Source organism: Aquila chrysaetos, chromosome 21 (assembly GCF_900496995.4).
Source record: "Aquila chrysaetos chrysaetos chromosome 21, bAquChr1.4, whole genome shotgun sequence".
NCBI classification, from domain to species: domain Eukaryota; kingdom Metazoa; phylum Chordata; class Aves; order Accipitriformes; family Accipitridae; genus Aquila; species Aquila chrysaetos.
In genome coordinates, this window is record NC_044024.1 from 4,086,966 (window position 1) to 4,105,166 (window position 18,201).

An 18,201-nucleotide genomic window follows, 5' to 3' on the forward strand; every position below is an offset into this window, starting at 1 on the left:
TTAATGTCATTTTACTTAATTATTATCTTCCACTCAAGAGTGGCAACACATGAGGTAACACATGAGCCTGATTAGACAGTGACAAAAGAAATACTAGAACTTTGTTTTTCTGGCAACTGAGGAGGATCTAAGGATTTAAGATGAACTTATGGAACTCTGAGGCCATCTGAGAAATACGTACTTATTAAAAAAAGAAACCACAACAATAAAACAAACAAAAACCACCACACCACACAACCTTACTTGAGGCAGGTTTTAAGGTAAGAATCTTTTTGGTCCAGCCAGTCAACATTAGCATTGTTTCCCATAGAGAAATAAGAATTTCTGCAAGTGGGTAAATGAATATAATGTATCTGCAGATCTTTTAAAGCCTTTATTGACAAAGAATATTTAAATAATGCTTCAAGCAGCAACTTTTTTGTCTGCTGAGAATGACTTCTCCAGCCTATGTATTCAATTAATTTACTAGTGGCAAGCGGATGATTCAAAAAACCATCAGCTACTCTAAATGACCCCCCAGAGCCCCCACTGTTCCTTCCCTCCTCAGTCTTTGGCTGATAGTCTCTCCCCAGTCCATGCTGTTCCTGCATATTGCAGGCCTCATAAAAAGGCTTCAGACATTCACTATGTTCCTGGGAAGGAATGGTAGAGGAGAGCAAATGGAGCCAAGGAGACAGAGTTCACAAATTAAATTAACAGGTATTTTAAAGCAGCAATGAGATTATATATTATGGAACTTCAAAGCTCAATACTCATGTAGTCTTTCCCACTCTCTTATAAAATCTATTTAACATTAAAAAAAGTCAGGGAGATCTAATCCCAAATCTGCTAGATTTTACGTAACCTATTGATACAGGATGACTAAGGCATTTCAGTGTCTGTAGCTGAGTAGTGCAGAAGGGGATTATATCAGCACCACCCAACAAAACACACACAGTTTCCTCAAGTTCAGTTACCCATTCATGCAACTCCTTCTGCATTAGAAATTAATGGGGGCCAAGGTAATATGAAAATCAAGGTTTTAACTATGTATTTAAGTGAGAACTCTTGATGTGAGAAGTTTGGAGTGTGGGGTTTTATTTTTAGTATTTCTAGCAGTAGCTAGGTTTTCCAGATGGAAAGATGATGCTACAAAGCACAGCACATATTTGTCTCTATGAATTTCCATTGTTATCTCTCTGGCTGAATATTCATTATGAACTGATCAGCGTATTTTATTGGTATGTCCCACACAGATTGGCTCTGGCTCTTACTGCCTATCAACACGTTGATTCACCAACTGGTAGACCATTTTATTTACTAGCTTTTTTCAGGGCTAATATTTAGAAAGAAAAAAAAAAATGCTTAAAAGAAAACATGAAAATAACTAAAAAAAATGAAAACAGGAAAATAAAAGAAAGCCCTTATCAAATATGGGATTCCATCCAATTCTATTCAGTAACTATAAAGAAGCGCATCATTGTCCAAGCTCAGCCTAATCAGTACCCTGCAGTATTGGTGTTTCCACATTACTGCAAACAGCTACAACTGACCCAGGCAAAAGCTTATTGAGGCAGCACCTCCTATCTTCATTCGCCAGACGTGCATAACAGGAACAATACTTATTGTTTCTAAAAAGTCTAATAATTCAAATCCGAAGTGTCTTGCACTCTACTCGGAAGCTGCTGCCATGTGTCAGAACATCCACTGGGCCAGTGTGATGAGGCTCAGCTCCCTGAGGTTCAAGCATTACTGATGGCATTTTCAGATATAACTCTATATAGAAGTATGTCTCAAAGTCTATTTTTGAACCATTTTGATAACTGCCGTATTATTTTTACCTTGTTTCCTGTAAAGACAGAATAATACTGACTAGCAAAGATATCGCTGTGTTACACTACTTCTCAGTCAGTGATCTGTGGCCCTTTACTATTTTCAGTGTCAAATTACAGTCAGATTATATAGAGATCATAGATCACTTGATATTTCGTTACATTTGTCTCCGATTCATACTAACTAACACTTCCAAACCAATTCTTCAATACAGTCAAACTGTTTGACATTAGGCACCCCCCAAATGAACCTTGGATGGAAACCTGCAATTTCAACGGACTTCAGATATATTAACCTACCCCAGAATCAGACAGCAGGTGAGCAGGAATGAGTAAGTCAGACCAGTGGTTCAAGTGAAGCTATTAAAAGTCTGGTGAGAACTACAAAGCTCTATAAAAAACTTCAAATTAATCTTTTCCAGATGGAAAAAGAAAATGCTCAGAAGAAAAATTGGAATGAGTTTAGCCCTGTGCCTAGTAAAGGTAGCATCTCTCTTTTTGTCGTAAGCCCATAAGACACACATGTCTGGGGAGATACCTATTTGACAACCAGCGTATACTTCCATCTGACTGCACTTAACCTGGCTGACTTACATTAGTTCAGCAGCCAGCCCCAAACGTATTTTCTTGGGCATAATGAGACATAAAGACGTGCTACACAGAATCACTATTCACATTCTTAGAGTACAGAAAATTCTCATTTTCACAGAATACAGTGAAAAAACATACTGACAATATAGCTGATAGCTGCTTTTATAGTACCAGCTAAATACTATGGGCTGAACCCTATTTTACCTAGGGATTAATTAGTGAAGTATTTAATTCATACTGGAGAGTCTTTTCCAATTTGAAGGAAGAGGGTAGAGACCTTGCATAAATGAGAATGAGATACTTAAAAAGACTTGCGACGTGTCATTTAAGAACTTAAATTTTAGGGACGATTTTTTCTTTTTAGTGACACACACTGAAATTTATTATCACTTGCAATATGGATAACCTTCCAGGAAAAGAATATGAAACCGATAAAGGGAAGATAAAGGCCATTGTCAAAAAAATGCCAGTCATAACACTGATGAACTTTGTACTGCAGGATTTATAAATAAAATTATACAGAGAGAGTCAATACACCTTCATAATGACGAAAGGAAGTTTGAATGATAAATTAAAAGAACTGGAAAGCCACTTCCAAAGGAAAATGAGCAGTTCCTTATTTAAGTTTTACTAGTTTCCTATTCCTCTCATGCACCACAGCCCATCAAGCACATCCTTAAAAGGCAGTTCGTTTTCAGTACTGAAAACGCTATGTCATTGTTCCAGACCAATAAATAAATAAATAAATAAATACTTAGATTCTCAGACATGCTACTTTAATGACTCCTTAAAGAGCATATGTTTTCACTTTTGGTAATAATAACTTGGAATTTTGTTTAATTTTTTTCGGCTTAGAGTCATGTTTCATGTGAGAACTCTTAACTGCTTTGCTGAAACATTTATATAAAATCAGCATCATGGAACAATAACTAAGATTTTTTTTTTAAATAAATGCTGTGATTTGACATTTTATGAGTGAGCAGCACTTAAAAGCGAGAGCAGTAGAAGTGTATGCCCAGAGTGCCAAAATTGCTTGCATGTCCTGCATATAATTCAGGTTTAAGAATTGATTATTATAGCAAACCATGAAAATCCAATATTTAATCTACTTACAAGGAATAAGTCATAAAAGCTGATACATTCTGAAAGGACACGTTGTGCTCACAGACAAAGCAACATTTTTGTATGAAAATAAGAGCAACATTTATTTATCACAATAGCAAATGAAATCCTCAAAATATCAGATGGTTTAGTTCTCAAACATTTCACTGCTCCTAGTTCTATGTATTGTCTTGCAATCAAACTGAACACACTATGCATTTTGCTATGTCTGTCATACATGTTCAGATCCACATGATCATAACTGTAGTCTAGATTGTATATGCAATTCAGCATATGTTAGCAATTGTTTTGACCTATTTTTTAATTACTAAGCCAGTAAAATTTGAAATAATAAAATACGTATGATTATTTTTATTTAATATAGAATTGTGTCCACATTAAACGGGCAAAGGGGATGGAAAGATTTTGCTTTTCCTTGAAGAAAGGCTAAAGGACAGAAGGAAATTCTAAGACTTATGAGTGCTGGCACAGCAAATAATCCACATTCACCTGGAAAGTGTGCTTTAGTAATGCAGGAGTAACAGTCCAGCCATTCTCTTTCTAATAACTGAAATTTTATGAAGATCAGATTGCACACAGTGCCGTGACATTGTGGCATCAGCAATACTTCTGCCAGCAATTTTTTGTCCTTCTGTTAAAGCAGCATATTTTAGAAATGTATTTCACTAAGTGCCAAGATTATGAGGACTACTTCAAATCCCTATTGGGCATATTATTTTGGCAGAGTAGAGCTGTGAAATAAACTTCATATTGAAATGTTTGACTAGAGAACCTCCTCAAATAGCATGCTCAAAGATAGCTTTTGGTTTAAAATCTTGGAATCTGATCCTGACGATGTTCCTTTCATCAACAGTTCTCAATAGTATAAAAATATACAGAGCAATTCAAACATCAAATGGAAATTCAGTGATTTTCCTGAAGTGAGTCTTGCAAATACTTTTAAGCTGTACCTCACCCTTATCCAACACTACTCCTATCTTATCGAATTTGGTAGGTTACACAGTTAGGAGCGCTTCGTAGTATAACTGATGGAATGAACTGAACATCTTAATTAACATACAACATACTTCTTATTGTACCAGTAGTGTCTATCTGATTTAACACAATATACACATTAAGTCAGTGAGTCAAATGTTTCTAACATATTTGCTTCTAATGAGGTAAATATAAAACATATTAAAGCTTCATATATAGAAGTGTTTTATTTAATTTTTTTGAAAAAGAAAATGTCTTTTTTTTGATTCTAACTAAAGTTCACAACAGCTGAGTTGATTTTATTAAAAATAAAAACCAACATCCCCAAGACCTTCTAAGGAGATTGTCTAGATTTTATTTAATAAATGTGAAAATATCATGTCATAAATTAAATATTTTTATACCTCTTAAGCAACAAAGTAATAGTATGGTACAGTGGCTTCATCTAGGAAGTGGTGATGACATTTTAACTTACATCAGTAAATAACTTGGGTTTGCTTCCTGAAGTGCTGACATATCATCCTTTCAGCACAACTATGAATGCCTTTAGATTTATTTTTTTTTAATTTCATTTATTTTAACAGTTAAGGGGCTATTTCCTTACCAGACAGCAGCTGATTTCACATTTCTTATGTAATCTAATAGCAATTGAGTGCTACGTCTCCCCATCCATGTTCTTTCTTCACAGGAGACAGAAATATGTTCTTATCCCGAGCTATGAGAATTGACTAGTTCAAGCTGTACTTTTTAGTCCTAATTTGTCTAGTTCAATCCCTGATCTGTCACTAAAGATATTGGCCATTACACCAAGGCAAAATAAAATATTATAAGCACAAATCTATAGCAGAAAAGAAGAGCTTGCTTAATGTTAATACTATTAAGATGAAAGTTCAGACCTTAGAAAGGTCTTCTGCATGATCCAAGAGTGTGATGAGCCTCTCGTATCTTAATAATATAAGATTTTACTAAGGGACAATGTAGTCTTTCAAAATAATATATTTTCTCTTGTGTCAAAAAAGTTTTCCTTTCTACTAATTTAGTATTGTTGTTATATTTATTGTAACTGGTTGCAAGTTGCCACTACTTAAGCTATCCTGATGACCTATTTCATTTACCATAATAAAAAGTGAAATTTGGGAAGAAAGAATAAACATTCTGTTTTGTATCATTTACAGTTAGGAAGAACTAAGAGTTACAGAATAAATTTTCCTAGATGTGTTAGATATCTGATAGAGCTTTTTTTTTTTTTTTTTTTTTTTTTTAAAGAGGAAAACAAGAGGAAGTAAGCTTGTTGGGATTTTTTTTTTTAATTTTGGATTAACAATTATGTTGAAAAATCTGCATCACTAATTGGAAGATTATTTCCTCAGTAGAACAGAAGCGTAGCCTACATCACTTGCATCAAGTAAGTGACTTCACAGTTTTCCAGTTCTAAAAGCACTTCATGGGCTAATCAAGTATGTTGTTGGGATACTCTGCAAAATGGAAAGTAAATATTCACTGCTTAATTTCTGCCTGTGTCTCTGTGTGTGTATATATATATGTATATATACATATAAAAAATTAAGAAGTTCTCTAAGACTTCAATTTCAGCTAGATTTATCCACAAGATCTCAGGCAATATCTTCCCCCAGCTTGTCTGTACTAAAGATTACATAAGAACACTAAATAGTAATAAATAATGTCTCTGCAGCTAAAATACAGGTATACATGACATTTTGTACACAGTCAATCTGCTCTGGAGGAGAACATACAGAATCACTATCAGAACCCTGACTTGTTTCAACGTAAGTTCCAAGCAATGAGGTGTTCACCAGGTAGCGAGAGACATGAATACCTGGTGTCAACTCAATTAGACATATGACAAACATTTAACAGTGCTATGGAAAACAAGTTTTGACTGCTTTATTCATTTTTTGATTGGCAGAAATATTAAAAATGCCAGCTGCACAAGTTACATGTTACTAATACTTCCATTATGCATCTGAAAATAAAATAAATTGTGCACAGCAATGTTTCAAAACTGGATGAACCCAATCACATCATTCTGGGAAATATAATTTCTGGATAGTTGAGATGATTCTCACCAGATAAGTAGACATAAAAATGTAATACCTTGCAGCACTTGTCTCTGCACAGAAAAAAATTCAGGATCTGCTGTAGCTAAATATGGGATACGTTTGTAATAATACAACCACTATACCATCAGTTTAAATGTCAGTATTGATATTCAGCATGATTTCCTATGTATGATGGCTCAAGTCAATTATAATGACAGATAGCATCCTACTGGCTTATCTGATTACCTCTGACCTTTTAACAGCTGCAGAAAGCCAAAACAGTCTGAAGAAGAACTCATGCATATATGACACAAAGCTGGAATTTCATATCTGAGCCACAGTCAAGAACACATTGAATGTCAGCAGATTTCTGACAAAGCCTATAGCAAATAATTTCTTGGATGGTTTGGCACCACAACAGCCTGTCATTTATTATAGTTGAGTACTGACAGGAGACATAAACTTGATTAATTTTATATCAATACATGATATAAAAGTCATTACAACACATAGTTCATTTTAAAAACTTGGAATCCACTACCCAAAGTAACCATTCATTTTGATTATTATTTCTTTTATCAGAAGCTTGGTTAGATGATTAAGGCTGCATGGGGTTCACAGGGAAACAAAAATCGATATTAAGTGCAAATGTGTATATTCAAAAATTAAGCACATATTTTTTGAACAACAGATTACTAACCAACTACTCAGAGAAGTCTCTCACTGCTCAGGTGTCCTTGCTCATTCCTCAGAGATAACTAGTCAAGTGTTGTTCTGATAACTAATCAAAAGCTTATCTTTTTGTTGCTAAAAAAACCCATAGCCACCCAACACAAATCGTGTTACTTACAGGAATTAACAAACTAGATCTCAAATATTTTCCTCTGTTTTAACCAACGGTAGTAAAAAAGTAGAAGTAGAATTAAATAAAGGGTGTTTTATTTTGTATTTCCAATGTCATATTCTCTTCAGTATCTTAGCACTTGGAAGTAGCAGCAGTATGGTGATGTGTATATTTATAACGGACCTTATCTTTACGCCATAGCGTTATATGACAAAATCAGAGAACATACTCATTTCCTAAGGTAAGGAAGCTTTACAGCCCCAATGCATTCCCATCACCCATGCTTCCAGTCATTATTCTGAAAAAGCTATCCAAAATGAAGCTGCACGTGCTTCTGATAATAAGCTGGTATTAATTTAAATTATCTTTGTAACCTTCAATTAATTATCATGGAATTCTTCTTTGAACTGGAAATATTGGTTAGAAACTGTTTTAAATCCTCTCTACGAAAAAGCTCTTAACTTGCCACCAGTTACAGAATGACAGAATAGCACTTCCACAGTGCCACAATTAAGACGAAATCTCAGCCATACTTGAGCAAACACCATAATTGCCATTATCTTTATCTGGACCATAGTTTCACCCTTAGAAATCAGTGATACCATAAGTTATCTCTATTGGGAGTAAACTGAGAGAATGAACAATACAATACAACTCAATGGTTACATTTATTGACAAATATTAAAGAAAAAAAAATAGAATCAATTAAATTCTAAAATTTATGAACAACTACATTTGTAATATCTGGCTAACTGGGAACAATAAAGACAAAAGTAAAATATCTACAGATTTTCGAAGGAGAATGTGTGGTTTTGTCTACACAGGAACTTTTGCAAAAGAAATTTAATGCAGACAGTTGCAAAGGTCAAACTAAGAGCACAGAAACCTGTTGCAGCCTGTCAACACTTTTGGCAAATTTAATTATCCCCAAAATAGAGAAGTTTGTGATGCTATAGAAAAGTTAAGGAAGAGCATGAGGCTTATGTTGAATTTATGAGTGGGAGACAGAAGAGGGGAAAGGACAGATGGTGTGCTTACCCATCATCTGTTGTAACACACCTCAGTGTGGTGGACAGCACGTCTGATGCCTTTTGTCCAGTGTGTATGCTCGTTCTAGGAGAGGAAAATCAGAGTAAGAAGTTGGGGTTGCATACAGCTTGAGGCAAAAGACTGTTGAAAGGAGGGAGCCTCAAAAGATAAGAGGAAAAAAGGCCTCTTCCTTCGGCTCAGAGGGGGTTGTGCAGCACAAGCCAGAAAGCCACTGAACTGAGCGAACTTGAAAAGACCCTTGCCCTCAGCTCAAGGACTGGGATAAATCAGGGTTCAAAACCTTTTTACTTGTATTTTGTCTTACCTATTGAAATCTAGTTGACCCTAAAAACTAATTATGCTAGTTCATACTCTAAAATGAAAGCTTTTATTTCTTGCTTGCTTGCTTGAATTTAAAAGCCTTTCTGATCTCTTTGGGAGCTCATTTTAAAAAAGGGTCTGCCAGGTCCTCTTAAAGGTCCCATCACACCCACACATCATGATCTCACCCTCAGTAGCAGCAGCTGCAGATTTCCTAGGGCTCTGGCAACCCAGGTACATTATCATTCCCTTACCCTGAGGACTCTACCCCGGCCTACAATGTTCCCACAGTAAAAATAATGACACCTGATTCAATGGAATGGGGACCTTCTCTCCAATGAGTTTCAGAAAAACTAAATATTTAAGAGATGAAAGAATGCAATTAGGACAGTAATACATATCAATGTTAATAACCTTTATAAGCAGGGAGAATACCCAGTTTATTCAGCCATCATAAAACAAATATTAAACATACTCTGGGAAAAAGTGTTATTTCTGTTCAGAAAAGTAATTAAAAAGTGAACAGAATGGCTTGGCAGCTGCACAATAATCACCTCCGATACCTCAAATAGCCCATACTGGTGCAAGATGCTCCACCCAGCATCACCAGATAAGAATATTGCTGCAATCAAAGGAATGCATCCAATTTACTTGAGGTTTTTCTACTACAGAGGAATCAAACCAGTAATAACACAAGTTTCTAGTGAAAATTTGAAATATTCACTTATTACACCTAAAAACAGTAACTGAGAGGAATGGGCCAGAACCTATTATTGTGTTCCTTCAACAAGCAACACAAGAAGTTACTGATTCTGAGACCCAATGCAGTCAATACATGTCTGCAAGAGTACAGCAGTCTCTCGTCTGAAACATGCTACAGGAAAGGACTGCTATTTGTAAAGCTCTCTATACATGCAGTAACATCTATTACAACAGAAAAGTCAATTGATGTGCAATCCAAACCTTGCTTTGGAGTATTATCTGCATGCAGAATAAAGTCAGTAGCAGTAAGAGCATGCTATTTCCTTGAACAGTGGAGAAAATGAGGATGGTTTAATCAATACTATGACAATTTAAGTTTTGCTATCCTACTAGTCAACTCAGTAAACATTTATTGTGCAGAAGGTAATATATTGGAAACAGGGTAATCAGAGGAGAAAAGACCCGTTAGTGGCTTCCTAGGAAGCCAATCCGATGGTATATTCCAAGAGATGCTTTACAAAAGAAATGCTCCTTGAAAGCTTGGTTATCAGATATCCTATATAGCACAGTTTTTATGCTTAAGTTTACCTTACAGCTTTCATTTCAAACCCTCAAGTTTTCAAGATCAAAGAGTCTTTCCCCCTCCTTTCTATATGTGCTAACACTCACCTCAAGTAATTGCCTAACCACTGGGTGTTTTACTCGTCTTTTATAAAAATGGAAGGCGGAGAGAAGAAAGAGAAGATCCCAGTGGTATCATGGTGCAGCTGACTGCTTCTATGCTTCATGCAAGGTGAAGCCAACTGACATCGTCTGGTAACTAGCTTGCCAGAGACAGGAATGCTTTATATTTGCTGTGGTGCAGCGTACTTTGTACCAGTCAAACCCCATGTGCCTCCACTCCAGCTTAGAAACCAAATTTGTGTATTAAATAACTTCCATGAAAAATTTGGGATCCAGTTATTTTTTGGAGGACAGCTGAAACAAGGAGTTGAGCATGTCAGTTTTGAACTGTAAGGCATTCAAAATGGGATAAATCCTAAAACTACATCTAAGGTGGAAAACAAAAAATGGGTCTCAAAGTGTCTAAACTAACCTCATCCTCTTTAATAAACTGGTCTTAGCTGCCAATAAACTCTCTAAGCTTCCACAGAAGATGCCTTCTCTTGTGCTTTTAAACCAGAAACCACAAGCCAATTAATGCTTTGTGAAAAAATTATTGTTAAGGTTGTTTTTCAAACTCAGATGGTGATACTTTACAGTAAGTGGACTTTATTTAATGCTCAATTAAATTTTAATTGCTTGGTGACACTATTCATAATCATCAAACTAGCTAATGTTTATTAATAGCCATTTCTGATAGAGTACAGCACCTCAGATCTCTATGTGAATTTGAGAAGACAAAAATAAATTTGATACAGTTGCCAGCTGGACAATCACATTAAACACACCTCCCTTGCTTTAATGCTCAGGTGACTTTAAGATATTTGATATTTTAAACCAAATAAAGTACATGCAATATATTGCATGATTGGGGTAGAACCATCTCACAGAACTTAGTGTCATTGACACAGCATTGGTGGGGCTGCAGACAGCCTCACCTTAGTTACAGCTATCGCAAGACAAAGACATAAGTCACCAGATACACAGGATTTCAGTTCCCTTACAGAAGAGCAGAGATCAGCGTTCAGATACTACGCTATTTCTTTTTCAACCAGACCCTTTTAATTTTTTTAATCAGATATGTGGTTACTCAAATGATTCATTGCAACATAAATGAAGGTTTGATCTTTACAGAGAGCTAGTTATTTCATCATACCTTTCCCCATTCTCATTCCTATCCTAATATAAGCGTAGGGAAATTTAAGAAATAGGGATCATAAAAATTGATAATACGGGAAAAATATTGGAAGTCACTTCAGTGCAAACGCTATAAATCATCAGGCAATTACTACCTCACAGTGACTTCTTAATATTATCAGACACTTATAACATCCCTATCTTAAATTAACAAAGTTATTCTCTGACAGCCAGACATTGTAATGCTCACCTCACTATCAGCAGTCTTTCCTCATCCATTTCTCCTATGGCAAACCCAAATCCTCCAAAGTAACTTCTACCCTTGCTGCCCTCTGGGCATTAGGTTTTCACAGCAGCTGCTTCTAATTGGTAGCTTGATGTTAACTGGGGGAAGTAATTAAGCCCTTCATCATTCCCTCTTGACCTACTGCCTTGTAGGTCATGCATTTCCTACTGTGGAGATCAGGCATTACTAGAAAACCAGAATATAGTGTATAAACATTTCAAACATGGATTTAGTATGTAGCCGTAATCAACATAGAAAATTCAAGCCACTGCCATGTGGAACAAGTTTTTAACTCTAGGTAATAAGAGTGGTTGGGTTGTTTGGGCTTTTTTTCACTTTTTCATTTTGGTGAGGGGGACTGAGGTGATGACCTTCCTGTCTTTTACTATCAGAACCTCACAGAAAGCTAATTCTGGCTTTGAGCAATTCAGTTCCTCTAGGAGTGTATATATTTATAATAGATAGGTATGAGAGGAGGTCATGAATTGCACTCTGGAGAGAAACCATAGAACTCAACAGAGTAGCAAGAGGAAACCCTAGGGGAAGTCTTTGTCTGTCACCAGTTTTTCAAGTTTACACAAACATCAGCTGCTCTATTCATTCTAATGCATGGCTTTGTCAGGAGCAGGGTTTTTGTTTTTTTCCATTCCTGTTTCACCACCCAGATGAGTAGCTAGTCCAATACTTAGTTGCCATGAAGTTTGCTTTCTGACTGTGCTCTCCTCTGACTCTACTACATTTAGTAAGAGAGTCCCTATAGAGACCACTGTCTGCAGTTGTCTTAAGTGATCCATGCATTTGCTTTCTTATTCTGATGACCCAAACAGTGTGTACTGCTAGTATCACCTATAGTCAATTCACATGGGGGCTTCCAGGTGCAGATCAACAGGACTAGAACAATGCAGGGTAGGAAGGTAGAAGTTAGATGGCCGTAAAAGAATCTGTTTGGCAGTTGAAAGGGAAAAGTCCATGCCTCTGCCCACAGCACATACGTGCTTTAATGCATAAACGGTTACTGTGATTGCACTTTTCATCTTTATGGTATGGTACTATAGCAGCCTATAGCATTATAATGAGAATAAGAATGATATATTTCCTGTTGGAATCCTTTTCTATGTCCTTGTCTGAGCCGTGTTTCCTCTGGTCCTTCCAGTATTTAAAATAATCCTTTTCTATGTCCTTGTCTGAGCCGTGTTTCCTCTGGTCCTTCCAGTATTTAAAATAATCCCCCTCTCACGTTCTACTGTGAGCAACATTTCTTCAGTTTTAGTTACTGGCTTTAAAACACTTCCAAAAGGCAAAATTAAATTTTATGCAGTATTTTATGTAATAAATCAATTATTTGATGAAATTCACATCTAACCCAGTAAGTCATCTTCAAACTTTTCCAGAATTCATTTGGTAAAGTTTACTTATGAAATCATATTCTCATCTCTTTTTGGTACACATACTGTGAACACTTAATTTTACACACTTGAGCAGTCTCGCTTGTATCAAGTATAGTTCTTATGCATTATTTATACCACCATGTAGATAAGTCTCAACACAAAATTATCATCTAAATGTTCATTCCCAAATGTAATGTCTTAATTGTTTAGTATGTGCTAATTCTCTTAAAATTGCCTCTTTAATCATTAAAAATAACTAAAGAAACTTATTCTTTTCCAATCCTTGGCATACAGTTTAGAGAGATCAAAACTCTTTTCCTTGAATATAGCATGCTAGTCAGAAGACTGGACTCCATGTTGGGACAGGAATTAGAGAGGCACCATCCTCTCAGACATAAGCCCAGGTAAGAGCTCTGAAAGGTGCATTGGACTGGAGGCGCAGAGGGAGGCACAGGACTGAATAATTCACCAGGAAGGCTACCTGCTGTGCTTTCTAGATGTATCTTAAGTAGTCGTTGCATTAGCTTGATTAAAACACGCAAGTTGCAAAGGGAATGGAAATGCCTGAGTCCTGATTTTCAGCTGACTTGACTGGGAGTTACCTCCCTGCCCCCAGAGTGCATTAATACCTTAGATACTTTGATACCTAATATACTGTCGCACGTAACATAGTTCCCAGCTATATATAATTAGTAAAGCAAGTATATCTTTTTTCCATTCTGTTAATACATTTTAATTGAATACTTGTCAACCTACAACACGTTTCCAATAGTAACTAAAGGTTATTGTTGTAACAGAACAGCAAGTTATATGATAGTCTTCCATAGAGCTTGTTAACATTATCAGAATTACTGGTGAACAGGAAAAGTTATCCCTTGGGTATAGGATAAAGGAGTGTAAAATGCTATTACCTTCCTTTTGGTAGCTCTTTCAATAAAGCTCTTTTGAAATAAAATCAAGAAAGTGACATAGTTCTTTTCAGTTTTCCCGTGAAGTAATTACAGCTGTACATCCTTTACTTTCATGTAATTTCAAATGAAAATTAACCAGTATTAAATATTGATTGCTTTCCTCTATCATTAGACTTAATGAACTAAGCATTTATACTGTCAAAAATGGTATATTTTTATTTAAAAAAGATGTTATCAGTGTCATCAGTTATTACAAGGGCTATTTTATATACAATTTATGAAAAATGTAAATACCGGATTATTTTCAAACTCAGCATCTTCCTGTAACTTTTTAGACTGAAATAATAGTTTGCTCTTTTCAAAAATTAAGAATTGAGCCTGTAGGTGGCACTGTTTCTCTTCAGGAGAAAAGACAATCACCACAATATGATGAGTCCAACACATCCTGGTGAAACTGCTGAATTTGTGCAAGGGGCACATCTCTTAACGAATGCAATTAAACCAAACATATGTATGATATACACTCTAAATCTACTAATACAGTCTCTCTCTATAGTATAGTATATGCCATACCATTTCTGTTTGGAGTGCAAGTAATTTAAGAATTTGGAGATCAAGAATCTTCAACAGATTTACATAGATTAAGGTTTAATGCATTAATGAATTTAACAATCTTAATTGACAAAAATTAATTTAAAAGATACAAAAGAGTGTAGAATTCAGCAAACAATACTTACTAAATCCCACACAAGGGTTCATGCAGGTAGCTTGCTTTAGGGTATGCCATATAATTCAGCATATTTCTATTGTCTTGGCACATCATTCCAGTATGCATTCATCCTTAACTCAGACCAGCTTTTGAATAGTCAAGATAATTGGAAGTTTAATAGCATTTTTTGACTCTCATAATGCAGGCATTGTAAATGTAACAAAGTATCTAATAAGGGAATTCTGATAATGTACTTAGTGTTGGTACTGGCAAGTGCATATCATGAATGAATGTATAGATTTCTGGTTGGTGACAACACAAAGTGAAGGCCAAGTAATCAGCTTTAATCTTGAAACTGCTATGTATTTAAAATTTCAGAACTGTGCATTAATTTGCTGTTTAACAGCATGTAAATAGGACATAACCACCTTTTTATTGAGGAACAGATAAGCTTAAGATATTGTTACTCATAAAGCCTTTTCACGTCTTCACAAGAACAGTAGATACTAAAAAAGACACACTTCCAACAACAGACCTGCTAATTACACTGCAGTGCAATAAAATAGAAAGGACTTGAGTGAAATATACCCACCTTTATTTTGTCACTGCTCTGTGACAGCGCTGGACACTTGAGACACACGGTGATCACAAGCTACCCTATTCCAGGAAACAGCAGCCTCAGACTCCCAAACTTTGTCACTCCTCATGTTCTTGGTCTGAAATTTAAACCATAGTCTTAGTCACAACCAGCATTTAGAAACAGCAATAAATATGTCTTCAGAACAATACTATATATAAACATCCTGTACATTAAATCATTGAGCACCATCTCCTGCACACAAAAACCCAAACATGCAATATGTGACAATATGTATGAGGTCCTGAAAACATTTCCTAGAATTCTGTTGTCAGGAAACCTTTATTTCAATGCTAAATGTAAAAAGATTTATTGGCATGTAAATATCATACTTAGAAGCACATGGTTCTATGAGATGGGACTTACAAATCTGGAGATGATATGGCAGGTCATTAGATATGGTAGGTAAAAGCTGTTACCAACTAGTAGAATGATTATTTACTTCCCTCAAAAGCAGTCAAAATCTCATCCACATTTCAAAACAAATAATAGTTACATAATACGTTTTACTTCTCTATATTATAAAAGACACCACATAAATGTGCCTGTATTGTAAAAGTCAATTTATTACAAGAATTCTGTATTACAAGAATTATATCTTCATTATGTGGAAGAGCTCAATGCTTTTTATAACCTATCATCACTGAAACCTTACAGCATCTATATGAGTAATAAATTCACGACATTTTTGTAATTCTGAAAAAAGATAGGGCAATTTCTCTACTATCAGGCACTGGACAAGCTAAGTCCTAGGAGATTTCATCTTCATTCCTATTCTCTGGCAACAAGACCCTCAGAACATAAATAATCATTTCTGTGTATAAATAAAAATATTTTTACTTTAAGTTTCCCTCTCTGTTGTTTTTCTGTTCCTTTCTCAAAGTGTTTATATGTGGTTTACATGAAAGAAAACAGGTTTCTGCATATCAGAATAGAGACTGACTATGGATTTGTATAACTTAAGCAGTTCAAATTTCGTGTGGAATCTTAAAAATGTGTTTTTAAAGTATCCAAAAGGAAACCATGTTCTTCTTGATGTCACAAGCGCATCACTCTGCAAATGCAAAATTAGATAAATAGAAACAGCAGCGGCAGCAGAAGAAAAGGAGTGTTAGCCTCAGGGGAAATTAAAGGAGATGCACTATTCTCTAGCTGTACAGATCCTCATTAAAGACACTGAAAAATGCATTTAAGGACATGTCTCTGTCTGCTACTTTTTCAATGTCTATCTCTTGCCTGCTGTTGTTGTTTTTCTAGAGGCCCCAGTGAAAAGTATCCTACAGTTTACAGTGCTTTGGGGCCACTTTCTCTTTGGTTCCATTCCTGAGTGAGTAATTCTGTTTCAACAGCTGCTGTGAATAAGATTCCATGTTACGCATTTCATTTCCCTGGTTTTGTAAGTAGTCACCAAAGAAAAGGAGACCAGAGTAACAAAGGTAGGATAATGGGAACCTTCACTCTCATTGTTTAGTAAGGACACAGAGAATGGCTGAAGGGGCAGGGAAGGAGACAGAAACAAGCCTCAGCCACTCCAGCAAGGACCTACTGGTAGATCATTTACATCTTGTTACAGTTCCATGATATGATATTTTTTGCAGTTAGAAAATCTGCAAAGGACCTTTCCCCAAATCTGGCATGCCATACTGAGACTTTGGTCCACTGCGTAAGCACTTCAGTCTGATCTAGGCCTGAAGGAGCTGATCAGACATCTGATGGTGCTTCACCTGCCATTTCACAGACAGACTCTCCCTTGCGTGGCCTTCGTGGGCTCAGACAGTGGCAAATCTGCCCCTCTGGACTTACTGGGCAGTCTGCTAAACCCACGCCTGTAAGGTAAAGTAAAAATAAAGATTATTTTCACTACACAAAGACAACAGGTAAATATTTTGTGTAGGTAGAATCAAAGGTTCATGTAAAAAAAAAAAAATCAGTTTCAAATTAAAAAAAAGGAAAGTAGAAACATTTCAATATTACTGTGCTTTCATCAAGTAGGAAAGGTCTCAAACTTTCTTAACAGCTGTTTTAGTTGTGTTTCTTGATGCAGTTTATTGAGCCAATGCATTCCGAGAGCTTTAAATTGAGATTTATTTGTCCTTTTGCTAATCATGAATCAACCTTCTTTTAGATCAATTAACTAAATCACTTTGGAGGCAGCTCAATGCATTCTTTATGGATGAAAACCTTTGTTCTTTATTGCCCATAATATCTCTCCACCCCAATAAATACAATTAATAACCTACTTGTTCACTAGTGTTTGTTACTTCAAATGTTTCACAGCAATTCATTTCTTATGACTTGCTAACAAAAATAGATTTGAGTAAAACATCAATATTAATATGTGCTTACGTTCTCTCTTCTGTTCTTTCAAAAGTACTTAGTTTTCACAAAGAACTTTATAATGGTATTACTCATGTCACTATAAAACCTCAATGATTTTTTAAAAAACTCTTTGCAAGTAGAAATATGTTACTACTGCAATACATACTAGTGGTTCTTTTTTCACATAGAATACATAAAACCAAAATAAATTTAAAGTTTCCACTCTGAAATTCCCAGCTAGAAAGCCTATTTAATTAGAGTATTTATTAGCACAGGAAAGTATCTGGTCCTAATTTCTTCCGCAGTTTCAGCAGGACAGGGCCCTTGATATATTACACTTCCTGTAATAGTACCTATATCCTTCCTTTCGTTAAAAATCATCCTGAGATGATAATTATTCTAGCTGAGGGTCAGGGATTCAATAACAGCTGAGACAAACCGCGGCCTGCCAAGAATGGGACTGCTTTGCTCAGAGTGCATTTGAGTCAATTTACATTTAATGAAACAGGCCAAAGGCTCTCTGGCCATCTCGAAACAGGATCCAGCAGCCCCACGATCCACACTGTCATGTTAGCTCAGTTTTGAAGTCGTACGTGAGCCCAAATCCCTCATTGCACATACTGTGTGGATTTGTACTCGGGTTTGATTCTGGGAGGGAGCCAACCCTGCCCTGGCAGTGAAGCTGTGGCTGTTAAT

General features: G+C 35.9%; 1 long non-coding RNA gene across 1 annotated transcript in view; it reads right to left on the minus strand.

Annotated features, from left to right (window-relative positions):
- Positions 1 to 8,406: 8,406 nt before the first annotated feature.
- Positions 8,407 to 18,201, minus strand: part of LOC115333552 — a 33,449-nt gene continuing 23,654 nt past the window's right edge. Inside the window, exons 5-6 of the long non-coding RNA XR_003920842.1 lie at positions 15,142 to 15,265; positions 8,407 to 8,516 (exon numbers count right to left, since the gene is read on the minus strand). This is a non-coding gene — a long non-coding RNA (uncharacterized LOC115333552). The remainder of the gene's footprint in view (positions 8,517 to 15,141; positions 15,266 to 18,201) is intronic.